Source organism: Macaca fascicularis, chromosome 4 (assembly GCF_037993035.2).
Source record: "Macaca fascicularis isolate 582-1 chromosome 4, T2T-MFA8v1.1".
Lineage (NCBI taxonomy): Eukaryota > Metazoa > Chordata > Mammalia > Primates > Cercopithecidae > Macaca > Macaca fascicularis.
The window spans coordinates 58,875,929-58,893,513 of NC_088378.1; the positions used below are offsets into that span (position 1 = coordinate 58,875,929).

General features: G+C 44.3%; 1 protein-coding gene across 29 annotated transcripts in view; it reads left to right on the forward strand.

Annotated features, from left to right (window-relative positions):
* The window catches only part of PLEKHG1 (pleckstrin homology and RhoGEF domain containing G1), a 244,030-nt gene that overhangs the window by 101,675 nt on the left and 124,770 nt on the right, over positions 1–17,585 (forward strand). For 3 of the 29 annotated variants that reach the window (XM_074037246.1, XM_074037256.1, XM_074037259.1), the window contains exon 3: positions 5,601–5,642. The exons of the other annotated variants lie outside the window; for them this stretch is intronic. The gene's annotated coding sequence lies outside the window, so the exon portion shown is untranslated. The remainder of the gene's footprint in view (positions 1–5,600; positions 5,643–17,585) is intronic. 29 annotated transcript variants of the gene reach the window in all.

Here is a 17,585-nt window from a genome sequence, read left to right on the forward strand (position 1 = left end):
GCTTCAACCATCTGGGAACTTGCTAGAAATCCTCGGGCCCCACTCCAGCCCCACCAAATCAGAGACCTGGGGCTAGGACCCAGCAGTCTGTGTCTTACCAAGCCTCCAGGGGACTCCCAGGCTAGCTAAGGTGTGAGAACCCCTGGGCTAGAGAACCTGGGGCGATCCCGTTTCCAGGCTTCAGAGTCTATGAAAGGAAAGAGTTTGGTTAAACATATTTACCTAGGGCCCCCCCTTCACCCCCAAATCACATATTCCAGATTCTCTAATTCTATACATCTGTGATATAAACACACATATCTGACAGTATTGAATAGTGATTAAGCTCTGAAATCTAACTGCCTGGGTTCAAATTCTGGGGCCTCCACTGCCTAGCATTGCACATCCAAGCAATCTGCTGAACTTGCTGTGTTTTGAGCTCTTCATCCATAAAGTGGAGACGGTAGCACCTCTGTCCCAGGAGAGAGTTGTGAGGAATTAGTCTAATACAGGCAAAACAGCACCAGGCACTTAGAAAGTACTCACACATTAGCTAGGGTTAGGGTTTGCGTACTTCACTCCCTCTAAAGAATTCGGAAACTTTGAAGATGGGGGTTATAGCTTGTACAGCTTTGTTTGTCATATTTGGGCTATATATTTAAAATGCTCTTAAACACTTGCTAAAGAAATAAGAAATCACTGGTGTTAAAATTTTATATTTAGGCTGGGCACGGTGGCTTATGCCTATAATCCCAGCACTTTGGGAGGCTGAGGTGGGTGGATCACTTGAGGTCAGGAGTTTGAGACCAGCCTGGCCAATGTGACAAAACCTCGACTCTGCTAAAAATACAAAAATTAGCCAGGTGTGGTGGCAGGCGCCAATAATCCCAGCAACTCAGGAGGCTGAAGCAGGAGAATCACTTGAACCCAGGAGACAGAGTTTGCAGTGAGCCACGATCACGCCACTGCACTCCAGCTTGAGTGACAGTGAGATTCTATCTCAAAAAGAAAAACAAAAAACTATTTATAGGAAGGCCCTACATTGGGTCGTATCTGTAGATGACCTGGAAGCTGAATTTGTAAAGAATAAGCGGTAATTCTTTAGGAAGGCATTGAATGTTCCTACAAATCTAGTGATGGGGATATATGTGAGACCTGTGACTGTTTCCATGCTGTAACTTAAAAAAAAAAAAAGAAGAAAATTCGTTTTGACTTACCTGTATTTGGAACTCTTTAAGCCTTTTGAAGCTTGTCTATCCATCATAGGAAGGAAATTAATATGAATGGGTGCCTTTTAGGGGCCACGCATGTGCCATGATGAATGTTCACCAAGTCTTATATCATTTAAATCAAAAGGTAATTCTGTCAAATGAGGTGGTTCCCTTGATTTTAAAGAGACCGAGATCGACTGAAGTTAAAAATCTATGATCATACAATAAGTCACAGGTCCGAGATTGGAAACTTGTATCTCACTCCATAATTCACCCTTTAGTATCACTAGTTTAGCTGTTATAGTTTTGAAATATAAAACTAAATTTTCAACAAACGAGACATGAACATCTTTTGCCACTTCAAAACACAACTGGACAACACAGCTGTTGTTAAAGTTATGTTGTAGGCTGGGCGCGGTGGCTCATGCCTATAATCCCAGCACTTTGGGAGGCTGAGACAGGCGGATCACGAGGTCAGGAGTTCACGACCAGCCTGGACAGCATGGTGAAACCCTGTCTCTACTAAAAATACAAAAATTAGCTGGGCCTGGTGGCACATGCCTGTTATCGCAGCTACTCAGTAGGCTGAGGCAGGAGAATCACTTGAACCCCAGTGACAGAGGTTGCAGTGAGCCAAGATTGTGCCACTGCACTCCAGCCAGGGTGACAGAGCAAGACTCCGTCTCAAAAAAAAGAGTTCTGATGTGTGGGGTGTGTTATAAAGTGTATTGGGAACCTGTCACCATCAACAGTACTTCTCATTTTGTTTTGGACTGTCTGTGTGTGTGTGTGTGTGTGTGTGTGTGTGTGTGTGTGTGTGTGTACTTATATATATGGTATCTGGTACCCAAATTGTACCCTCTAACAGTTATTTAAATCACCTAGTGTAATGCTTTAACATGTAGTTATGTTTCGTTCTGTCATCATAAATAAAAAACAGAAGCACAAGCTGATGGGGAAATAATAACCCCAAAGACAACCATCAATAACAAAGATACTTTCTAAATCAATCTAGAACCTGGCAGTCTCCATAATGGGTCAACTTCCGACTTGTTTGTTGTTGCCTCAGGGCTGTTCTAAATGCTGACGTCCTCCCGCTCTGTAGCTGATGACCTGCTGTGTTCCCTCCTTACGAGGAAGCAGCCACTTCCTCCCGTGGACTAGTAGCCTGGCACTTCTGCATCTGTAATGGCACAGCTGAGTGGTGCCAGTGCTTCTAATTTTGTACCTGCAAAAATCAAAACACCTCAGCAAGGCCTGCGTTTTCATCTCCGTCATTCTCCCTTTATCTGCCTAGGCCTTTCGATGAAAAAATGGCCAAGGTACTTGGAGAGATACGAGATGCCAGGGAGGCAGGGGAGCCAGACCCAGGTTTTAGTCTCGTAATAAAGAAAATCATGAAGTCCCTTCCCACTTCTCTCCTTTCCTGACTCCTTCCTGTCAGTTTATCAAAATGAAAGCAGATCAGGATACACAGATTGCCTACCAAGGGTTCTTAGATTCTGACTTGCTTAATATTTAAAATATAATTCTATTCAGTCCATTAGAAAAGCTCTTGTCTGGCCGGGTATGGTGGCCTGTAATCCCAGCACTTTGGGAGACTGAGGCAGGCAGATCACTTGAGCTCAGGAGTTCGAGACCAGCCTGGCCAACATGGTGAAGCTCCATCTCTACTAAAAATACAAAAATGAGCCAGGTGTGGTAGCATGTGCCTGTAATCCCAGCTACTCGTGAGGCTGAGGCAGGAGAATCACTTGAATCGAGGAGGTAGAGGTTACAGTGAGCCAAGATTGTGCCACTGCACTCTTGCCTGGACGACAGAGCAAGACTCCATCTGAAAAAAGATAAAAACTTTTTTCTACTTGAAAAGCTACCTCCTACAGTATTAAAAAAAATCAGTCTAGAATATATTCTGCTTTTTTGTTCAATTGTACCTTAATTTGGAAGTATGGAACATTCTTATGTCACAGTAGTGTCTCTCTACCCTGGCAACACATAGGAATCACAAGAAAAAATACTCTGGTCTTGCCCTCCAGTGAATATGCTGTTTTAAAATAGTGTCTGATTGCTGTTTAGCACCTTGATTTTTGAAAACTTGCAGAATTTCTTGTGGCATTTTTACATAGTTGAATGTACTTGGTGCCTTTGAATTTGCTTATATATTATTATCACTGACAATGGAACTAATTTTAAGTCTTTTCAGTTTGACATAGTAGAGCCTTTCACTCTAGTGAAGATCAGGACTTACAAAAAGATTCGAAGTGCAAATAATAGACAATTGCAAATAATAGCTTTCTATTGGCGCTGAGTTTCAGTGTTGACAGTATCTTTGATGGTTGATGGTCTGACCGACTGACCTGTTAGCATGGTGAAAATGAATCTTAGTTGGTTCTTTGGGGTGAGGGGGAGATGTTTGGCTGGTGCTGTCCTCTGAGGGCAGGGAATTGTCAGCACAGACGCACTCGTCATTAGCCTTGGGCTTCAGACATAAACCTTCCTCTGGTCTCCTTCCAATGGAGTTTGGCAGCATTTCACATGGGTCTCAAGGGCCCCTCTTGTCCCTTCTGATCAAGCCCCCTCTGAACTCAGAGACAAATTGACTTTTCCTACAACACACCTCATCCTGGACCCCAGCGTGATTCCACCTAGTTCTATTCATAATCCCTTATTTCTCCTTTGGAGAGTCTAATCCCTGAAGTCTCTCATCCTTGACCCCCTCAAAGCGTTTTTCATTGGGATGATGGACTAGGGGAAGGCTGAGGCGGGTGGGGTAAGGGGCTGCAGGCAGCCTTGAGCTCTCCATGGAGCACTGGTTCTCAACCTTACATCACCCAAAGAGTCCAGGTACCTTTGCCCATTCCTGGGCCCTGTCCCTGAAAATTCTGATGTTGTGCTCTTGGGCAGGGCCCAGCAATCTGGTTCCTTGTTGAAAATCTTGCTGATGATGATTATTAGCGAGCTTGGACTGCCATAACAATAACACAGACTGGTGGCTTAAATGACAGACATTTATTTTCTCATAGTCCTGGTGGCTGTAAGTCCAAGATCAAGGTGCTAGTGGGATTCTTGTCCAGTGAGGCCTTTCTTCCTGGCTTACAGACAGCTGCCTTCTGGCTCTATTCCCACATGGGCTTTTGCATAGAGAGAGAGCAAGATCTCTAGTATTTCTTCCTCTTCCTGTAGGGACACCAGTCCTATTGGGCTAGGGCCCCACCCTTATGACCTCATTTAACTCCACCTCCTTAAAGGACTTGTCTTCAAATACAGTCGCTTCGGGGGTTAGGGCTTCAACACCAACATATGTATTTGGGCAGGGGGACACAATTCAGTCCATTGCAGTAATTTAGGAGGTGTTAGGTAACACCTGGAGAAATAATGGTTTAGGGTGTATACTAACAATCACCAGTTTTTTGGTTTACAATACCATTATGATAATTTATGTATTAAAATGTCTAAATAGATTAAAATCTCTAAGTGTCAGCAGAAGAATGAAATGTAAGGCATATTTCAAAGATATGCCATCGGAACACTCATTTTTATAAGCTATAAATGGTTTATCTCATCTTCAGGGGAACTTTTTAAAAATAAAATCCTGGGATGGGATTTATCCATGCAGAAAAGCACAAGAATTCCCTGTTCTCTGACAGTTTGTCATGGGGTTTCTAGAGAAACATGGAAAGCGGTGGGGACCGCTGGTCCCACTCAGCCCTTGCCCCTCTCCAGCCACCACTGCCCATGCACAGAGTCTCCTGAGCCCAGTCGCCCCGCCTGCCAGGGTGTGTACTGGAAACAGGCATGTGGCCTCATAAACGAAGCAAGTTACTAGACTTGCTCCATCATCCTCTAGTCTGAAGTAGCCTTTTCCCTCGGGGAAGCTTTTAGCTTCTGCTTTTTCTTCCACATGAGGATTAGGGGAAAATGGTTGGTTTTGTTTTTCTGTCCCCCTCACCCACTCCCTCCTCCTCATGCTCCTGAGGGAAGATATCACATATCAGAGGCAATTCTTCTTCAGAAAGACTTAGGTATGTCTACAAATCCTCTTGGAGGCCTCGGTGTATTAAAAGTTTTATCTCTGGGGTTCAGAAAGAAAGAAACACTGGGATGGCATGCAGGGTAGGGCTTCCCCTTTCTAGGAAAAATGCTGCTGATGAACTCATGCCTCTAGGTGCCGTCTTAAATGATCAATGTCAAAATGCACAAACGCTCTTCCAAGTTATTCCTCTTTGTTCCTTGCCCGTAAATCCAGTTTTATAGTCATTGTTTATTTTGATGGGACTTGAATCTCCAATTCTAAGTCTTCACTCCTGTCCTATTATTTTCTGAAAAGGTACAACAAAACAAGTGGTTTCTGAGATTAGGATGTGTTACGTAAATGTTGGCATTTATACTAGATCTTGTCTTATTTTTCAGAAGAGCTCGTAAACAAATCCTCACTTCAATACTTTCATAAGGGTGAGTAGATGGTAGCAACCCCTGAGTCTCTCCAGTGAGCCCAGTGTGTCATTCTTTGGGGGCTGTGGTTTGTCTTGATGTTTCATCAAGTTTTCCATTTCAAAAACTATGATAGGCGTGGTGCGGTGGCTCATGCCTGTAATCCCAGCAATTTGGGAGGCTGAGGTGGGAGGATCACTTGAGCTCGGGCGTTTGAGACCAGCTGGGCCACATAGGGAGACCCCATCTCCACATATAATTTAAAAAATTAGCCAGGCATGGTGGTGCATACCTGTGGTCCCAACTTAGGCAGGAGGATCACCTGAGCCTGGGAGGTTGAGGCTGCAGTGAGCTGTAATCATGCTACTTTGCTCTAGCCAGGGCAACAGGGCAAGACTCTGTCTCAAAAAAAAAAAAAACAAAAAAACAGGAACTATGACACCAGTTATCTGTTTAGTTTGGCAGCATTAATTGCTTCTTCTATCTTAATTCCTTCGTAGAAACCTTGACCAAATTCTAATGTTTTATTTAAATGGAGGTTTGCACAAGAACTGATAGGATAAGATACTTTGAATATAAAGAGACCAAAAAAATGAAAATAAGAGTTAATTCAGATAAATGGCAAAGACAATTTACATTTCCTGACCTGTGATTAATTTTTCCCCACCCCTCCACTGTAAACCTTCCCTCCCCTCACCAAATTTTTCCATGATGGGAAGATTGGTCTTCTAGTGCATGTTTCATTTTCTTTTTTTCTTTTAAGATGGAGTCTTGCTCTGTCACCCAGGCTGGAGTACAGTGGCACAATCTCGGCTCACTGCAGTCTCTGCCTTCTGGGTTCAAGCAATTCTCCTGTCTCAGCCTCCTGAGTAGCTGGGATTACAGGTGCGTGCCACCATGCCCGGCTAATTTTTGTATTTTTAGCAGAGACAGGGTTTTGCCACGTTGGCCAGGCTGGTCTCGAACTCCTGACCTCAGATGATCCACCTGCCTCAGCTTGCCAAAGTGCTGGCATTACAGGCGTGAGCCACCGTGCCTGGCCTATGTTTCATTTTCATATGGCTTACACATGGGAGGAATAAATTGTTCTTATCAGATCATATAGTCTGGTAATTTCTAGGACTAGTAACCTAATATAGAGTGCAGTGTCCGGATGTGCCCATGTGTATAATCCAGAGTCATGTACCTCAAGGGCCAGGCAGATCATATAAAGGAGTGGCGGAGGACAGGTGTAATACGAAAGGGGATTTGGGGACTGGGCACACTGGGAAGTGCACAGCCAGGGTGATGTGAGCAAGCTTAGCTCTACCCACTGCTGCTGTGCAAGAGCATTAGACTAGTGTTAACCCATGTTTATCCCTTTTTAATTTTTTGGCACCCCAACCCCAAGCCCCCCCAAAATCTGTTTTTCTAATGCAGAGTATCCTGATTATTTAAACTTAGGTCATCAATACAAAGAAATTAAACCCCGTGTTGACCAAACAACAGGTCCACAGGTCACACTCTGTCTAACCAGCCTCAGCTCCACCAGGCCTCACCAGCCCTGTGGGTACAGGTGAAGTCACTTTAAAAGATCTGACTTGGCCAGCTCAGCTGTCACTTCACACAGACATAAAGACAGGACCTCCCAGGCAGCACCTCCTGGCTCCCCTTTCCTCTGCCTGACCTGTCACTGCCCTTCCACCCGCACTGCACTGATCCTTCCAGGGACCCCTGCCCCGGGATATTCAGCATTCCCAAGCTCCCTGTAGGAATTCTCCTAGTGGGCCACCCAAACCTCTGCCCCCAGGCTGCCAAGAAATCCCTGTTCTTTTCTTTATGGGAAAAGGATTCCTCTCCTCTTGTGTTTCCTTCTGTTAGACAGAAGGATCTCACAGCCAAGTTGCCTGGCATATTACAGTTGTGAATTCTCTTGGTTTTGGTTTTGGTTTTTCGGCCACCCACTCTCTTTGTCAGGTCATTCGCAGGCTGTCCAAATGGCTAGGTGAGGCCAGTCTGATTACCTGCCACATACGAAATCAGAAACCAGTACTTCCTCTCACCAGAAGAATGGCCCTCTGCTTATTCTACTTGCCCTACCAGACTTCCTTCCCCTCATCTCTCCCAGGGTCACCAAGGCTTCTGTGGCCATCAGACCTCAGCCCCAGCCCCACCTTCCTTCCCCACATAGAATCTGTGCCATATGCCTGAAAATATCTGAATCCTAGTTTTAGATACTGTTAGAATACTTTTTCTAGGATCCCTCTTAGACAGGCCCCTTGTAAATCAGTCAGTCATTCCGTAAAAATAAGTAAATGGGTTAGGGGATAGCTACAAAGACCCTTCTAGTCTCACTCACCCAGTCTCTATGGAGGCTCATCCAGGACATCTCACTGGAGTGAATTTGTTCTAATAATCGTAATTGTATATAAACTTAAAGTATAAGAGTTCCTTGAATAATTCAGAACTAACTGTATATTATCTGTATATTATAGGAGCATAATTTTTGCAGGTGTACAGTTAGCTCAATTGCTGTGCTACTGCTTTGTCAGGGATATATTAAGGCAGGTGCTTGTTTGGGATGCAACCACAAATGATGACAATACCCCTGTGGTAAAATGAGCTGTTTCATAATCTACTCTATAACCTGGTTCCAGAATGCAATTTTGCAGAAAGTGGAGACGATGTCAGTGAATAGGTAAAAAGCATGACCTGGATGCTAGACATTGGCTTACTGTCAGATGATGTCATCGAAAAATTTTGCAGAGAGTTTTTTTATTGATCATGGTTAACACATCTATCACAAATTCTGCCACAGAAGGAATTACAGGGCTGGGCGCAGTGGCTCATGCCTGTAATCCCAGCACTTTGGGAGGCTGAGGCAGGCGGATCACAAGGTCAGGAGATGGAGACCATCCTGGCTAACACGGTGAAACCCTGTCTCTACTAAAAATACAAAAAATTAGCCAGGCATGATGGCACATGCCTATAGTCCCAGCTACTGGGGAGGCTGAGGCAGGAGAATCACTGGAACCCGGTAGGTGGAGCTTTCAGTGAGCCAAGATTGCACCACTGTACTCCAGCCTGGGAGACAGAGCGAGACTCCGTCTCAAAAAAAAAAAAAAAGGAATTACAGGGAATCAAAAGCAGTTTCCCTGTACAAAGGCCACATGCTCCTGGTTTTGCATTGACCTGTGGTTGTCTGACCATAATGGTGGGACCATGTTTTACAATCCTAAAGTTATTTGATAGCCTCAAGAGAGACAGTCTATGGAGTTAAAAAGTGGATTGGTGGGACCCTCACCCCAAATCATGGAACCTTAGATTCTTAGATTTGGAAAGTCTTCTTAACTGTCAGAGACTCCAGAGTTCTCGTTTTACTAATCCAGAAGGAATCTGGATCACAGAGAGGTTAGTAACTTGCCCAAGAAGATAAAATTGTCTGGGGGAGCTGAGATTCTACACATCTCAACTTCAGATCTTCTGTCCTTTCCACACATCATTTCATGAGCCGTAGGTGATGGTTTAGATTGAACAAAATAAATTTGGCTTTGGGGATGGTGTTTTTTGTTGTTGTTTGTTTGTTTTTGAGATAGTTTTGTTCTGTTGCGCAGCCTGGACTACAGTGGTACAATCACAGTTCACTTCAGTCTCAATCTCTTGGGCTCAAGTGATCCTCCCACCTCAGCCTTCCATGTAGCTGGGACCACAGGCACATGCCACCACGCCCAGCTAATTTTTTATTTTTTCGTAGAGACGGGGTCTTACTCTGTTGCCCAGGCTGGTGGGGATGGTTTTTATTATTAAATTACTAGGCTGATAACCAATAGTCATTATGAAAACATAATTCCTCAAAACTCTTAGAGCAGCTTAATTCATTAGGTTTACCATTTTGTTATGCCCTAATTTGTACAGACTCTTAAACAGATATCTTATGTCTGATCTGTACTGGCAACCAGGCAGTTGTCCCTGGTTCTGGGTGCCCCGGGAAAGGTGTCCAGCTGATCCTGGGAAATGCTCAAGGCTCAAATGCACATGGTCAGTTCTTAAGTCCCCTGGAAGTAGCAAGACAAACAGTGGCCTGACCACTGCCCTCAGCCGTCAGTCTGTCCTTTTGTGACCCCCTCTTTTGGGGCTCCTTTGATGTGCATTTTAATCTGATAATACCCAGATGGAAATGCTGGGCAGGGAAGTTTACATTGTGATACACTGGAACCACACCTTTTAAGGACCTAGTCAAAGCTATTAGGCAAGAACAGAGTCATAGTTACTGCCCAAGCAGCTCTGCCCACTGTCTGGAGGAGAAAGAAAAGGTGAGACTAGAGAAGACTGATATATGCAGGTGAAGGGATGGGATTACCCCAGAGTGGAGAGGGAAAGTAGTACCTACTTTAATAAAGGAGCATTGTTGGAGTAAACATAGTTATTAATTGTGGTATGTAACAGTATATTTGCAAACACGATTGCCCAGAAAAAAAAAATCTAAGTTGGATGTTCACTGTGGGTATAATGCCACAGTGAATGCCAGTGGGAAGTAAAGCAGCCTGGATGGTATTTTCTCTTTGGCTGGTTTCCCCTGGTTGACCTCTTCTCAGCCTTCAGATGTCAGTCCACACATCCCTTCCTCAGGGAAGCCTTCCCAGACCATCCCAAACTAGGCCTGGTCCCCTTTACACATTTCCATAGTGCCTGTGCCTTCCCAGCCCAGTGTGCACATCACACAGCCATCAGTCACCTGTTCGAATGATCCTTCAGTGTGTCTGCCTGGCCAAACTCTGTGCCTTTTGAGGACACAGCGATGTTGATGTACCTAAAAGTCTGACTTGGGAGGAGTGGGGAGAACATTTATTTCCCTGAGGATGTTCTCCAAAAATGATATCTTTCTTAACATGTTTAATAGTAAGTTGGCATGAGGACTTAAAATTCTGAAGCCACTTTGGTAGAAGCAGTAGGAAAGCATGTTTTTGACATATAAGGAGAAGGTGATCAGAGGGTGGTGACAGCGGTAAGTCCGCTCTACCCCATGCGCCCCACAGCCACAAGGGGCAGCTCTCCCCTTTGACCTCTCTGCACCGCTCCCCCATCACTGAACCCTGCCTCCAGGAATCCCTTAGGGTAGTTATTCCATCAGTATTTGAACAAAGATGCAAATACATATGGGAAACTGATAGGACAGCTCAAATAATTAAGGAACTACAAAATGGAGGTGAGGTGTGATTTCTCCTGTGTTTTCCTATAGTGGTCTTTAAAGCACTCCAGGGTATGATCGATTATTTGTGTAGGGTTGGGATGTCTGGTAACTAGCAGTGTCTAAACAGAGACCGGACACACTTGGTGAGATGTTGTAAGTGGTAATTGAAACACCGGATTAGAAAGCCCCAGAGTATCTTTCCAATGTTGACATGCTGTTATCATAGGATTCTTTTTAGTCCATACAGCTCCCCCTAGAAAATAAGTGTCATAAAGGCAGGGGTGTTTGTCTGTTTTGTTCATTGTTGTGTCTTTAGTGCCCAAGGCAGTGCCTGGCACATAGTAGCTGCTCAATAAATATTGAGTAAATGAATATATCAGCAGATATCAAATTCACAATATTTTTCTGGTATAGAATAGACTCTAATTAAGTGTTTATTTCATTGACCTGGATCAAGCAGGCCATAAGTCAAAACGGGGCTAAAATTTGGCATTGTATCACCGAGTAAAAAGCTCAGGCCAATATTCTGACCGCATATGAAGTCAAACTGCTATCAGCATTTTAGACCAATGATTCTGGAGTTAGGGTGACATTGCATCAGCCAGGGACCTGGCAAGAAACTGAATTGGCTCAGCTGGTTCAAATGAAGGGTGTATGTGAAGCAAAGAGTGACAACAGTGGGAAGCCTTAGCCACTGCTTTTGGGACAATCTATAGGGATCCCTGAGGGACCGGGGACAACATAGAGTTAAGGGAGCCCAAGAAAGGCTGGAACCATGGAAGACCTACCCCAAATCAATGAGGGAGTAGAGGAAATGCCCCTATTTCCCTCCCTTCCTGCTTCAAACTATTGGTGCCTCTAGCCAAACCTACCTGGAAGGCAGCCAGCCAGGGAGCGGAGTGTGCAGACCTTCAGACAAAGCAAGACTGGGAAAGACTGGGCTGGGGGTGTGGCAGGAACAAGACCTGCCATGTAAATTCATTCTGTTTTTCTTATATATTAATCATACAAATAATACATATTCATTAAAGAAAATGTAGAGATCAAACCAGCAGTCTTCATGTTTTAGCTTTTTCCTCCTCCTTTTTCTGTTCTTTCATTTGCTTGTAAAGGATTCAGTAATGTTTATTCAGAATAAACAGAAATCAATTTGGTTACACTTGTTTCTTGACCTAATTCCGATTCAACCTGCAGTGGAACAGGGAGCTCTCTTTCCTTTCCTTTGTTGTGTTAACATAAACAAGTTACTTCATGTACCTCTGTGGGAACGGGGAATTAGGCAAGTGTTTAGACTCTCAAAAACTTTCAGCGAGTTTGGCTGTCAGCTTGGATACCAAGTCATTAAATATAAGATGAAAGATGAGTCCGACTGGGCTTATTCTCTAAGACTGGAAAGTGAACCATAAGTGAAGGCAGCCTCATGTAGCTTGATTTTACTGTCAACATAAAGTTGCTATCCACTTTTAATTTTAATTGAAGGACAGTGTGAAACTAAGGGGAAAGAGAATTTAGGAAAATAGTGCAAATGCTTATGTACACAATTGTTGGTAGTTTACATCGGCAGTGGGGGACGCTGCTTCACAGCACTTATCATACTTGTCATTTTTTGTTGGAGGCTTAAAGCCCATGTCCATTCACTGTGCCCAGCATGAGGCCTGACGTTCAGTAGGTCTGGTACATAAGGGTGAGTAAGTGGTGATTGCCAGTTCAAATGGAGAGAAGGTGTGAAGGAAGAAAGATCAGCAGGATGTTGCCGTGTGCCTGGAAGTTCTGAAAGCTAAAGGTCAGAACTTTATGGCAACAGAGGGTATTCAAGGCCATTGTAACACCAATATACTCAGGTCAGTGAACTCCATTGCCTTCTTTAGTTGAAAAAAAAAATCCTGGAAAGTAGTAAGTCATCTCAACTCATTGAGAGAGAAGTGAGTTCTGCTTTCCTGGAGTGGAATCTATATTTGGCCTTTACAAGTATCTCCGTCAATGGGATTGTTTCCATGACTTGGTGCAGGAGACCAAGTGAATATGAGCACAAACCACTCCCCTTCAGTTCTAGAAAGCATATAGGCTACCCTGAGATAAATCATTTGCTCACAGGTCTTACGTCTTAGAGGTTAAGCTGTCAACTATTATGACATTGAACGTAGCCTTAGGAGTGGGGGAAGAAGACCGATTGTGATGACTCCAAGGATGGTAATTGCTGGAGGTCGGGCGGGGGTGGGGGGAGTCTGAACCAGTTCAGAGATTGATTCCTGTTTGCTCCCAGAAGCTTGTCTGTGTATCCCCAGCAAGCTATATTCCCTCCTCTGCTGCTCTTGAGAATTACCTCTCGCAACCTACCACCCCTGGGTCTATGGGAAGGGGTAGGGGGCAGTTGGCCAGGTTGAGCTGAGCCCTCCCCTTCATTCCATTGCAGCTGTGGGTTTGTGTCCAGAAAAGAGGAGGAAAGGCTAGCAACTGGAGTTTCCCTCTCTCCTCTGCCAGGATGAGAAATTCCTTTGCAAGCCTCCATAAAGGTGATGTAAGTCTCAATGGCTGTTACTCTGAAACTATAAGATAATCTTGTTTTAATTGGTATTTTGGAAAATACATTCTGCTGTAAGATTTCACAGAGCGTCCAAGCCTTTTCTTCCAGTGCATTTTTTAGAGTATTTCAAAAGTATAGATTGTGTTGAATGCCTTTACTTATGAATGGATTAGATGTGTATTATCTCCTGGAGAAAAATGTGTCTGGAAGCCGACTGCATTCTTCCACGGATAATTAGTTCATTGTGCTGAGCACAGCGAGTCCTCCGATGGTGTCCTTAGAGATGGGACTGGTAGATTATCAAAAGCAAGAGGCTCTTTGCAACATATTTGCTTGCTTGATATCTAAAAATTGTTCAAAAATAACTAAGACTTGGTTGTATTGTCTCTGGGAAAGAAAAACCAAGTATCCTAATCAAAGAACTGAGTGACAAATTGAGCTAACGATTGTCACAGACGCAGAAAAATGATCCCAGGGAGGAATGCTTGAAACAGCAAGATTTTAGAGTCTGGAACGTGTGCCCTTGAAGGCCATCTCAGTTCATGTCATGGCCGACTGTTGAAAGGACGATGGAGATGTTAAATCATAACTTGATTGCAAGGGAAAGGCAGGCCATGCAAAATAGTGTGGTGAGTAATAGGCTTTATTTGTTCGTTTGTTTTCTAAAATTCTTAGGACCATGCCTCCGTACTGACATTTAGTGCAGCAGGGGCTGAGAAACTACCTTTTCAGTTGGATGGTTGAAGTCCTGGTAACTATTTAGTATTTCTAGTTTGGTTTCTATTGTTAGATTCAGTACTCCAGGACTAATGAAAAATGGCTTCACTTAATTTCTTCTATACTTGAGTGCTTTTGTCTGCTTTAGACCTGTGTCTTTTGCTGACAGAATTTTTTTTTTTTTTTTTTTTTTTTTTTTTTTGAGACATAGTCTCACTCTCACCCAGGCTAGAGTACAGTGGCGCCATCTCAGCTCACTGCAACCTCCACCTTCCAGGTTCAAGCAATTCTCATGCCTCAGCCTCCCAAGTAGCTGGGACTACAGGCATGCACCACCATGCCCAGCTAATTTTTTGTGTTTTTAGTAGAGACTGTTGGCCAGGCTGGTCTCGAACTCCCGGCCCCAAATGATCCACCCACCTCAGCCTCCCAAAGGGGTAGAAGTACAGGCATGAGCCACCACACCTGGCCTGCTGACAGGTATTTTTTTAATTTGTGAAAACAAACTCACTTGTCAGTAAAATTATTTCACTTTGAAAAAAGGCCTTTAGAAATCATTTGTTTTAAGAAAAAGGGGTTAGCTTTTTTTTTGCTTGAAAAAGTCTGTAATTTGGTTTGTATAACAATAGCAAAGTAGAATTTGTAGTTGGTGATATTTTCTGGGTTTAGAGTAGACAGTCTGGAAGAATGTGTATAGATTTTTGATAAATAACAGCAGCTGCAATGCAGAATGGTGTTAGTACGTTAGCTCTTATTCACAGGGGAAGGTCAGTGTGTTTTCCTAAGGGGCTTCAATATGGATGTGTGACATCTTTTGGCATGCAATTGACTTTAACGTTTATCACTTTTTTTTTTTTTTGAGATGAAATCTTGCTTTGTGGCCCAGGCTGGAGTGCAGTGGTGCAATCTGGGCTCACTGCAACCTCCGCCTCCCGAGTTCAAGCGATTCTCCTGCTTCAGTCTCCCAAGTAACTGGGATTACAGGCGTGCACCACCACGCCCAGCTATTTTTTTGTATTTTTAGTAGAGACAGGGTTTTGCCATGTAGACTGGTCTCGAATTCCAGACCTCAGGTGATCTGCCTGCCTCGGCCTCCGAAAGTGCTGGGATTACAGGCGTGAGCCACCGTGCCCGGCCCCTCACATTTATGCTGTGATGTGTTCATAGAAAATGTGATCACATGCCTCACTCTTTCAAAGAAAAAACTTCTAATAGCCTAAAAATACGTTAAGAGTCTTTTGTCAATGGCCTGTGCTTCCAAAAATGGTTGGTTTTACCATTTTCCCTGAAAAATGTGCCACAATGGCAAGATGTTAAATTACAAGATAAGCAGGCCATACCTCCTCCGGGGCTTAAATTGTTACGCTCCTTGTGTAAAATAGTATTTTTGTTTTCAAATACCCCTTCTCACTTGTAGCATCTTTGCATATGAAAATTTAAGATTATTTTCTAAACCTGCCTTATCCAATGTTGATTATATGAAGCAAAATATTTCCTTGAACCTAAAAATGTCTGCATGCCTTTGCCCGTCCGTCTTCCTGTCTCTGGGCCGCCCTTTCCTCCTTCCTTGCCCAGCTTTTTGAGCTGTTGCCTGGCTGCACAGTTCAGCGAAATGCCTCAACTAGCTCAGGCCTTGCCGAGTCCCTAGATGTGTGTGTTGTCTGTGCTTCCTGCCCTCATCCCCACCCCAGCCCTCCTAGACAGCCCCGTTGTGGTCTCATTCCCAGAAAACCTGGATAGTTCCTTGGAAGGATGATGAAGCTAATTCACACTACTGTGGCAGTGACTCCATCGCCCTTCCCAGGGGAGATTAGGGTTTTAACTGACAACTTTTACCTTAAACCAAAAAGATTTGGAATTCCAGGCCCTATGGCAGACTTCTGGGAAGGGATTTTGTTTGTTTGTTTGTTTGTTTGTTTGTTTGAGACAGGCTCTTGCTCCATTGCCCAGGCTGGAGTGCAGTGGTGCGATCCTAGCTCACTGCAGTCTCAAACTCCTGGGCTCAAGCCATCCTCCCACTTCATCCTCCCAAGTAACTGGTACTATGGACATACACCACCCTGCCCAGCTAAGTTTTGTATTTATGTATTGATTGATTTTTTTTTAAGACAGACTCTTACTCTGTTGCCCAGGCTGGAGTGCAGTGGCGCAGTCTTGGCTCACTGCAGCCTCTGCCTCCCAGATTCAAATGATTCCCCTGCCTCAGCCTCCCAAGTAGCTGGAACTACAGACACGTGTCACCACACCTGGCTAATTTTTGTGGGTTTTTTTTAGTACATTCTGAGTTTTACCATGTTGGGTAGGCTGGTCTTGAACTCCTGACCTCAAGTAATCTGCCCGCCTCAGCCTTAGCCTCCCAGAGTGCTGGGATTATAGGCATGAGCCACCATGCCTGGGCTAAATTTTGTCTTTTTGTAGAGATGGATTCTCATTAAGTTGCTCACTCTGGTTTCGAACTCCTGGCCTCAAGTGATCCTTCCTTCCGTCTCAGCCTCCCAAAGTGCTGGAATTACAGATGTGACCCCCCCACACCCAGCCTGGGAAGGGATTTTTTTATGTGGCGGGGACTTTCTGGTCTTCCTCCAATTAGGCCACAAGGCCACCTGCACCTCCTTGATGGCTGGTTTGTGTTCTGGTTGCTATAGTTACATCCTGTGGGTGCCGCTCTTCTGTGCCTTGATTCTCTACTGCAGGTGGGGACACTGGGAATGGAATGCGAACTTCCCGGTTGTGTAACCCGTGCTTGCAGGGAGTAAACAAAGCTGCTTTCCAGCAAGGTTATCTTTATCACCTAACAAGGCATGCATGTGCATTTTATCTGTGGCCACTCTATCATTTAAAAAGAAATTTGGGGCTAGGCACAGTGGCTCACACCTGTAATCCCAGCACTTTGGGAGGCCGAGGTGAGCAGATCACCTGAGGTCAGGAGTTCGAGACCCACCTCGCCAATATGGGGAAACCCTGTCTCTACTAAAAATACCAAAAAATTAGCTGGGCGTGGTGGTACATGCCTGTAGTTCCAGCTACTCAGGAGGCTGAGGTGGGAGGATCGCTTGAACCTGGGAGGCAGAGGTTGCAGTGGGCTGAGATAGTGACGCTGCACTCCAGGTTGGGTGACAGAGGGAGATTCTGTCTCGAAAAACTAAATTAATTAAAAAATTAAATTTTGCTGAGCAAAAATAATATTTTCACCCAGTGTTAGTATTGGCAAATAAATTATACAGCAAAAAGTAGCAAGGATACTAGCATCTGTGCCTTTTGTGTGTCTTAAGATTGTTCATTTTCCCTGCGTGAACAAAAGTCTAGTGGCAAACCAGCAGCACACCTCCAAGAATTGTTAGCAGTTCAGTGTGTCCAGTGTGTGGAATATGTGGTGGGGAGCACTGGAACGCAGAACCACTGCAGAGCCGAATGGGGAGACACCAGGGTCTTAAGAAAATCCTGAAGTGTAGAAGGCGCCTCTGCTCTCAGGTGTGAAAGAACCTGGACTGTTGCACAATAAATGGAGGCGTTTCTTCCCTTTTCTTTTCTTTTTTTTTTTGAGACAGTCTCA